At 40.9% G+C, this 10,023-nt stretch overlaps 1 protein-coding gene and 1 long non-coding RNA gene across 6 annotated transcripts in view; one reads left to right on the top strand and one right to left on the bottom strand.

Annotated features, from left to right (window-relative positions):
* The window catches only part of LOC109910958, a 140,211-nt gene that overhangs the window by 49,423 nt on the left and 80,765 nt on the right, over positions 1-10,023 (bottom strand). For both annotated transcript variants that reach the window (XR_007262823.1, XR_007262822.1), the window contains exons 2-3: positions 3,200-3,271; positions 1,820-2,069 (exon numbers count right to left, since the gene is read on the bottom strand). This is a non-coding gene — a long non-coding RNA (uncharacterized LOC109910958). The remainder of the gene's footprint in view (positions 1-1,819; positions 2,070-3,199; positions 3,272-10,023) is intronic.
* foxn2a (forkhead box N2a) overlaps positions 2,056-10,023 on the top strand; it is a 69,143-nt gene continuing 61,175 nt past the window's right edge. For 2 of the 4 annotated variants that reach the window (XM_048600714.1, XM_048600711.1), the window contains exons 1-2: positions 2,056-2,164; positions 5,363-5,403. The gene's annotated coding sequence lies outside the window, so the exon portion shown is untranslated. Of the gene's footprint in view, positions 2,165-2,464; positions 2,484-5,362; positions 5,404-10,023 lie in introns of those variants that run through there. The other 2 variants (XM_048600712.1, XM_048600713.1) reach the window with 2 other exon arrangements.

Here is a 10,023-nt window from a genome sequence, read left to right as displayed (position 1 = left end):
CACCTCCATATCATATGTTTTACCGTGTTGATGGTCCTCCAGCTGCTGAAATTGATCTCACAGTGCATTTCTAGAAACAGGCTGGAGAGCGCAGAGTTATGGAGCTGCTCAAGATGAACCTTTACAAAAACCATTTAATCTCTTTCCAGATCTGCTTTTCAAGGGCACATTCCTTAAAAAAAAAGGACAATTGACTGTCTCTTTCCCACCTCAACTCACTTGAAGGCAGCTTGTGGAGGGAGTAATTCCAGGCATACAGGAAAAATCTAATAGCCTGGACCCTTCTCACCACTAGCGAAGCCACACCTTGGTCTTAGTTTAATAGCTCTGACAATGAAACATTCGGCCAAATTATGTCGACAGTTTGCTCAACAGATAGATCCTATCTTCCCTTCCTCCTGCAGAGCCTCGGATGTTAAACACTGACAACAGCCTGATGGACTTTGGTCAAAGATGATTTTTCTACAGAAACATTTTCACAAGGGCTTGGTGGTACAAATGGTCTAACTGACTTGAGAGTGCCCGAGCTCCTACAAACCGTATCCCGGCATCTTCAGATAGTCTGATATAACAGTGAATGGTACAAAAGATCTTTGGGGCTGGTTCCCAAAGAACATGGCCTCACTCTTGCCATGGTTTACTCTGCAAACTGACAACAGAATCAAGATGTTGATACCATCTATGTGTAGAGGGCTTTGAACTTCACACTTCTGGTCCTGAGCTTGTCAGCCCTCTTACATTCATATCCTCCCTTGGTACACGCAGCAAAAAAAAAAAAAAAATTAATACAGCACACAAACAAGGCAGAGACGAGGGGGCAGCCCTATCTGATTCCTATCCAGGATTGAAACTGCACTGCTGATGTTTATGTAGAGCAATTGGAATCAATGATAGATTCTTTCCCCAAAACCTGTTTTAGAGAATATCATCTATGATATTCTGTCAAAGGCTTTTTGTTGTCCAAACTGATGATGCAGGATTCCATGCTCCTTTCCTGCACATAAGAAATCAAATGCCTAAGTAGGGTGAGCTTATCAGCAATTTTCTTTTTGGAAGCAATGCAGGTACGATCCAGGTCACTAACTCCAGGTCAGACTTGACCCAATTGGTGATAATCTTGGTCTGAATTTCACTGCAGACATGCGGCCTCCGTGAAGAATTCATTAAAGCATTCTCCTCTTCTTCATATGCTGCTCAAAACAGTCACTGTGATCAAGTGACTCAATTAGTGATGATGCCAAAAAACATTTGCACTTTGCAACATTTGATAATTTGTTCAATCTATTCAGTGGGGCTAGTTGTGCCCATTGACAAGAACAAGTAACTCAGCTGCATAGACTTTTTTCCAACCTTCAAACGTATATATAGGAATTTTTTACTTAACGATGTCAATTGGAGGGATCGCTGATTTCTTGTGTTTTCAATTATTGATACGCCTGAAAATACCACAATAAAGCATTTGTTTAAAGATACTTCAACGAATTAAATCAACATAGCACCTTAAACCCTACAGCAAAAGCATTTACGTAATATGCATACTTGTACCACGTGAACTGAAAGTATTGGCAAAATGCAGAAGAATGTACCTTTAAAAGACTTTAAACGCATTGCATTCTCTAAATCAAACACTCGTCAACAGCATCATTATTTCCATTAAAACCTTGAAGGCTTTACCGCCAAAATGACGTGTAGGAACCCCCGAGACCAGCCATCCCATTGGTTGGCGCTTTCTGCCGACTGCAATTTTGCACTCACCCAACTTCCACCACCCCCATTTAAAAAAAAATTGATGGAAAAATAAACGAAATTTAATGCTTACGAATTTATTTCTGCGTCGGCCAAGTGGCTCCATCCCCTGCGTCCTCTTTCTCTGTCTGAAGGTACTGCCCTAGTGTGGGATACAGACACACACACATACACAAAGCGGCGAGGCTGGGGCCATCTGCTGCTGGCAGGGGAGGGGTTCCAGGCGGCGGCACGTTACCATGACAACAGTAGGGGATTTCGTGGCGTTCTTTGGAGTTTCTCTCGCTTCTTGGTTCGGCTGAGAAGCAGCTGCTAGCTCAAGACTCGAAAAGCAAAGAAAAAAGGATATACATATAAATAAATATTTAAAATAGGTGCACGCAGTTTCATAGACTGCAGCGCTACGTGTCGGAAGATCGTGAGTATAAACAAATATATTATTTTAAATGAGAAGTGGGTGTCTTTAATGAAGGGATCAGCAGCAGTTTGGTTTCTAACTATGAGAGCCCCTGAGGTTCCCTCGTGCTTCGAATTGTATCTTTTTCTCCTCGTTCAAAGAGAACGTTCCCTGGGAAGCGGTGTCTGAACGTTCTAAGCATGTCAGGCTGAGCTTGCACTTTCTAACACACTGAAAACCTTGTCCTACTTACAGAAATTATTTTTAAAATGTACACCGTGGGTGGATTTTGACTACTTCCCCTTCACTCCACGAACTGCGTTTTCATTATTTTAGCATGGTAAACTGTAAAGCAAATTTTAAAGCCAATCTGGAAATTCACTGTTTTTAATATAAAAATGAATATTTTGCAAACTTTATACTTTTTTAACGCGAGAAGTCGTAATCGTGTAACATTTGGCTGGACTCGTATTCACGTAGCATTTTCCGTTTTGTCGTGTCGTGTTTAACTTCCTCATCACGAATCGTTTTATTTTTGTGTAAATTGTGATTTTTTTTGGTCGGTGAATTTGAGACTTGTCAGATTAAACTGGCTATTTATTGCAAGGCGTTTGGTTAGAGATAAAAACGAAAGTAAATGTTCGCTGATTATTTTCTTTAAAAGCAGTTTATGTTTGACGGGGGCCCGAATTCTAGGCCTGGCGGAGAATGGGAAGCCCGGTAGACGGGTTCTCGATCGTGTCAGTTTCCTGAATGAGATGTTGCAGCTTGTCGAGAGAGCGCTGAAAACTGACAGGTCCACGTGGTCGGAATGAGGAGACAGGAAGCGCCACCGCCCGGCCTTAATGAGATAGCCCTCAGCTTGATTTCCTAACACCCCCCCCCACAATACTTTGTGGTGAATCAGAGTATCTCTTCGCCATCTCCATGTATCTATTGTCCCCATCCAAAAATAAATGATGTACAAACTCATACAGCCTGGCTAAACAAACGCAAGGCAATCTGTTTTCCGTGGAGATTGGCCTAAAGAACATTTGTTTTCCCTTCAGTACTTACTTTGCAAATTGGTCGAGTCGTTGCTAGAATACCATTCAGCCGCTATGTACCTTGGATAATGCGATTAACGTTCTGCAAAAAATTCAGTAAGCTTATTGGTTAAGTAGTACGTAGACGATCATTATTATTATACGGAGAAAGTTTGGATGGTAAAATGCGTGCATTGCAGGCTTTATTCGTGATTTTTCAACCCCTCAGTATTTTCCTCCCATAGGCCACACTTCATGCTGGACTTCATAGGCAATTCACAATTGTCATCCAAATAACCTTACTTAATGCATTAGCTTGGATAATGCTTAGAGGCAGTGAAGGAGCATCACAGACAAGCTCCATCTTGTCCTTTTCAACCCAGCATATACAAACAATTGGAGCTTCCCTTGGGGGCACCAAGGTCAATTTTTTTGCCCCTACAGCTGCCTGGCTGAGATAAACAGTCGATTTGCCACGTTTGGATTACTTTACCACACATAACGTACTAATCAGGAATATACATGTGCATTAATAAGGTTGCATTGGATATGCAGCACAGGCCATTCAGCTTCCACCTGAACTTCCTCCCATTTTTCCACATCTAAACCAAGCATTGTAACATCTCCCTCAAATGGATCTACACTTTTGCTTTAACAACTCCCTGTGAGGGTGAGTTCCCCATTCCCACCATTGTTCAATGGGCTGAATACTGCTTCTTAAATTTCAAATATACACAGGTTCCAAAGATTGCCAACAAATTTTACTTCTGTTGGGTGTAGGGACTCTTGTGGAACAGTAGTTGTGTCCCTACTTCTGACCCAGGAGGCTTGAGTTCACGTTCCATCTGCTCCAGAGGTTTGTAATAGCATCTCTGGGCAGATTGATTATAAAAGATATCTACTCTTAATGTGATCCCTGAGGTGTGACATGGTGTCAAAGCTCATCGTCTGCTGACTCCCAAATCCTGCTGAGATAAATGGCTGTTTTTATAATGGTGGCAGAGGGAGGACTTTTGAATTAAATTAATTTCTTATAAATGTCATCTTGTATATATTGAATGTATAAGCGTGGAAGAAAACAATCCATTCATGCATTTTAAATGTCCTCAACTTTTCTATGGTTTTTGAGGAAGCAGCCACATCTTTGGCTTGGGTATTCTGGTGCTTTTTATCCATCAACAATTTGAATAGAATGTACTCTAACCCCTTTTACCCTATTTAAGTATCCGCTGCCATTTCTATCCTGAGTACTACATTCTTTTCCTATAAAGGGCGAGTTTCTGTCAGGCTATTCTGCTGGTAATGCTATAACATGACACACAGTAATAGCTTGGGGGTGACAATCATACCACAAAAGCAACACAAAGCAGTGAGGGACGTTTGACCTCACGTTAAAAAGTTTACAATTTCGGCAGCAGTACTATGGATGGCCTCTACTTGTGAAGAAGAAACCTCACCCAGAGCTCACATTTTTCATCATCATCCATAAGCTCCCACGGGTCTGTTTGGACGATGGATAAGATGATTATTCGCGGTCATGATGTACCACAGTGTAGTAGCCCACCAATACTCATTGCACATCTCGGGCAAAATACTCAATGACTACAAGCTCCTGTATGGCTATTGAGCCAGTAGCTAAAGAACAAAGAGGCAGAAAATGGAGAAAAAAAAACCTTATTATGCAATGATGGTTAATATTATTCTTCAATTCTCTCTGCCCGAAGATAGTTCTGATCCACGGGTTAGGCAATGAGGCAGGTCTCAATTCCATCCTGTGCTGTTGGCATCTATATGATTCTTAGCTATCCAACCAAACTGTCTCTTAAGAAGTTCGAGTTGCTTTGATAATGTGCATATTTATATGCATGTTGTAGTTCAGAGCTATGAATTGCAATGGTAGAACAACAACTATTAGAACTATCACGTGGCTGATCAAGAATTTCTCCTGCTCTTCTACATTCTGCCAACATACTCCAAGGCAGGTGGCAAGTTAATATGCAACCTATTTTAGGGGTACCTTCCTTGGCCATTGAGTCCTGGAGTGGGACTTGAACGTGGAGTTTATATCTGAGGAAGTGATTCTACTTACTGTGTCACAAGTCCTTGAACTTAATATCATTAGATAATTAAGTCATATTTCCAGAAAAGTTTTGGAATTCTATCCGAGTCCTGTCTTTTCTTATTTAAATTGCAGGACTTGAACTGAAATGACTATCTTGTGCTGATATTGATCAAGTAAGTTTGATTGAACTGATCAGAATATAATCCTTGGTAAGTGTTATAGATTGGGTGATGTTGCTGCACTTTTCTTCCTGTAGCTGTTTTCTTTTTATTTCCTACTGTAATTTTGTACAGTGGCAACAGCACTTGTATTTGTTGGTCACCATTGCTGACACTTCTTTGGAATCAATGATGCAAGCTAGGCCAACACTTTTCTTATTCATTAAGTATTTCAAGACAAGTATCAAATATTTCAAGTGATCTGAGATTTCTGCACTCCCAATTGAATTGTTTCACTATTGCTGTGCCTTCAATTGCCTATGCCCAAGGTCTGGAATTCCCTCCCTACATCTTTCCACCTCTGCACTTTGGTTTTACTGTGAAGAATTCCTTAAAATCTACTACTTTGATCACATTGTCAGACCTAATGTCTTCTTATTTGACTTTGTTATACTTTGTTTTATAATGCTCCTGTGAAATGCCCTGTGCTATTTCATAATGTTAAAAATGCATACAAATATAGCTTGATTTAATTTGAAGGAATCTGGCCTCTTTTAGCCACTTCTTTTTGATGGTTAAATTGAAGATGGTTTCTTCAATTGTCCCTCATAACTCAATTACTAGTCACTTGATTCCACTCTACACCACCATGGCTACAATGGGATTGGTCTTCATCACTGCTCCTACTATTCATCTCTGCCCCCAACTATTTTAAGTTGACTTTGAGTTTTCAGTTCCAACCTCTGAAGTTCAAAAACTCTCTCCCTTTCTTATGCTGGGGCCTTCCTTTCCTTTAACTTTTTCCTCTGCTTTTAATCATAATTCAAACTGTTTTATTTGCTTTTCTCTTTCCTTTCGTTTTGCCAGGGCTAATCTCTCTTTTTCTTTTGCCCCTAACTCAACCTGCTTCATTCGCAATTGAAATTTAGCCATTTCCAAAGATTCCAATGGCATTCCTGGCAATTGAAAATGCTGTGCAATTGCCACAATTTTCTCCCCTCTCCTCACTGACACAGGCAACACCAACTCCAGCTTGTTTGCCAATTCTGCAATCTTTGCCTTGCTTTCTGTAAAACTCCAGAAGTGACTTCTTCCACCCCCAGAAAAGACAGAAAGAGCCATTATTACACAAGCTCACCCTATTCAAACCAACCAAATGCTACTCCCGAAATAAAAGACACTAACGGTCATTGCCTTTGAGTCTAATAATCCTAAACCCAACCTTTTGATCCTGGATGAGCCCCCAATTTGTTATGAACCAGACCACACCCCTTCAAAATATATTAAGAAGATGGCCTAGACCCTAACTTTTTCTTATTTTATAGGCAAGTGCCAGGCATTGTTTTCCAGATGCAATTTGGTCAAACCAGCAGATCTGAATTAAAATACACTTTATTTGTACACAACAGTTAAAATAAAGACAAAATAAGGGAAAAGAATTAGCTTACCTACAACTCTATCAAAATGTTTATTGATTATGTTGTTATTTTAACTACTACTAATTAACTGTTCCAATATAGTAACATCCCAAAATGGATTGTCTCATGGGCAAACTGAGATAACAAGGTGTAGAGCTGGATGAACACAGCAGGCCAAGCAGCATCAGAGGAGCAGGAAAGCTGACGTTTTGGGCCTAGACCCTTTCCTACTATCTCTTGTCTCATGGGCAGTTCTCCAGTTTAGGAGGAAAAAAAATCAAGAGAAAGGTGTGTGTGTGTGTACATGTATAGCAGGGAGAGATGTATTGCAGCTTCTAAACCCAGCTTCAAGACCCCAAGAACTGCTGCTACTGAAAACCTAAAACTAAAAATCCTGGTTCTGTTGGAGCTTGAGCCCACCATTTGGGCTACTTCTACTGTTCCAACTTGCAAACAAAGCGCAAGGTCTCATAAGCTGTTTACTTTATGGGCTTTGAAGCAGGCTGATTGATACTTCTGATCTCAACCTTTCTTCATAAAAACAAAGCAGATTGAGTTAGAGGCAAAAGAAAAAGAGATTAGCCTTGGCAAAACAAAAGGAAATAAAACAGATTGAATTATGATTAAAAGCAGAGGAAAAAGTTAAAGGAAAGGAAGGCCCTAGAGTAAGAAAGGGAGAGAGTTTTTGAACTTCAGAGGTTGGAACTGAAAACTCACCTTAAAGTCATAGTATCGTCATAACAGGGATCTCTAGGCCTGTTAGCTGACATGAGTAATATGGAGAATGTTAGAATTGATTAATGACATGATAAGTACACTTGTAAAGTCACAATATGATGAGACAGAATCTGCATGATTTGTCAAAGGGAAATTGTGTTTGATAAATCCATCCAGGGTTGATAAGGAGGAACCATTGGATAATTGGATTTTCAGAAGACATTTGATAAGCTGCTTTGGCGAAGGTGGTTTCACAACATTGGAGGTGATGGAACTGAGAGTAATGTATAGTACGGGTTGAGGATAGGTTTTTACATAGAAATATAATAGAAATTAATGGGTTATTTTCAGAATGTCACGGTGTAACTCATGCTGTAAACACAGATCAGTGCTGGTTCAGCTAAATACAGTATATATTAATAACTTAAATGAGAGGACTAAGCAATAATGAATCTAAATTGGTAAGTATGTAAGCTGTGAGGACACAAAGAAGCTGAAAAGAACTATAGACCAGTTAAGTGAACAAGCATGTGGCAGATAGGTAGAATGTCCGGAAGTGTGAAATTATCTAAGCAGAATTCTTTTCAAATGGTTGGAGATTGGAAATGTTGAAATTCATAAGGTTTTGGGAATCCTGACACACAAACCATAGAAAGGTGATATACAGATATGCTAAGCAACTAGGAAGTCAAGTAGCATGTTGGCCTTCATTGCAAGGGTTTTAGAGTATAAGAATACAGTAATATTATTGCAATTTTTTGAACTTTGTTGAGACCACAGGTGGTATACTGGCCTTGCAGGGAATGCAATAAAGTCCACTGGAATGATTGCTCAGATGAGAGAAATGCCTTATGCAGAAGGGTTGAGTAGAATGAGCCTATGGAATTTAGAAGAATGAGAGAATGGTCTCATTGAAACATATAAACTTCTTAGAAGTTTTGATAAGGTGGATGATGGGCAGCTGGTTCTCTAGTTAGATAGTCTAAAACTAGGGGTAATTGTCTTAGGATAAGAGATAGACCAATGAGGGCTGAGATAAAGAGATATTTCTTCACTGGTTTTCAATTTTTGGAATTCAGTGGATGCTTCAGTTGATGAGTATCGAGCGGAGGTATTTGGGCACTAAGTGAATCAAGATATATGACAATAGGACAGAAAAGCAAACGTGATCTAAAGTTCATCCATGATCTTATTGAATGGTGCAGGTTCGGTGTTTCCTTTTTCTTATGTTCTTATGAAGGAAAAATAATTTGAGAGAGACAAAAGAGGGTTTTGTTACCCATAGAATCAAGCCCACCAGCATGATTCACTGATTTCTGATGCAAGATGATTAAAAAAAGAACATTTTGGATATTGAGAAGGAATCTTGGGGGAGGGGTTAAGAAGATGGGAGGATGTGATCTTAGAGATAGCAAGAACTGCAGATGCTGGAGTCAGAGACAATACCGTATGGAGCTGGAGGAACACAGCAGGCTAGGCAGCATCAGAGGAGCAGGAAAATTGACATTTTGGGTTGGGACCCTCCTTCAGAAATGGGGCGGGGGGAGGGAGCTGGGAAATAAATAGAGAGAGGAGGGGTGGGGATGGTGATAGGTGAATGCAGGTAGGGAGTGGTCAGTGGGATGGTTGGTGCGATGGGTGGGAGAGAAAATGAACAAGTTTTGTCAGGTCAAAGAGGCGGGAATGAGTGGGAGGGTTGGACATGGGATGAGGCCGGGTTTGGAGAGATTTTAAAACTGGTGAATTCCATGTTTAGGCCATGGGGCTGTAGGCTTTCAAGGCAGATTATAAGGTGTTCCATAGAATCCCTACAGTGTGAAACAGGCCGTTCGGCCCAACAAGACCACACTGACCCTCAGCATCCCACCCAGACCCATTCCCCAAGCTCACCTAATCTGCACATCCTGAAAACTATGGGCAATTTAGCATGGCCGATCCACCTAGCTTGCACACCTTTGGACTGTGGGAGGACTCCGGAGCACCCGGAGGAAACCCACGCCGACGCTGAGAGAATGTGCGAACTCCACACAGATAGTTGCCTGAGGGGGCATCGAACCCTGGCCCCTGGCGGTGTGAGGCAGCAGTGCTGACCACTGAGCTGTTGCTCCGTCAGTTTGCGGTTAGTGTCATTGTGACACTGGAGGAGGCCCGCAATGGACATGTCAACCAGGGAGTGGGAAGGGGAGTTAAAATGGTTGGCGACCAGGAGGTGTTGTTTGTCACATACAGAGCGCAGATGCACCTCTGTTTTAAAGTGGCTGAGTTGTGAGCAAGTTACTTGTTGGTAGCAACTAGTGGGAAAATTATTTTTATTGTCCAATTCAGTGCTGAGCCAATGTGCCAATGCTACTGTCAACAACAATACCCTAGCACATTCAATATTCTAAGCAGGATATTCAGTTCACACAAACACTACAATGCTTCATTTTGTGTGAACCAGTCATTTATTCATTTTCTCTGGTTTGAAATCAACTTCCTTAACTTTAGCTGTGGAGTGAAG

The sequence above is a fragment of the Rhincodon typus genome, chromosome 9 (assembly GCF_021869965.1).
Source record: "Rhincodon typus isolate 14 chromosome 9, sRhiTyp1.1, whole genome shotgun sequence".
Lineage (NCBI taxonomy): Eukaryota > Metazoa > Chordata > Chondrichthyes > Orectolobiformes > Rhincodontidae > Rhincodon > Rhincodon typus.
Note: the sequence above shows the minus strand (reverse complement) of the source record. Positions and strands in the feature narration are given on the sequence as shown.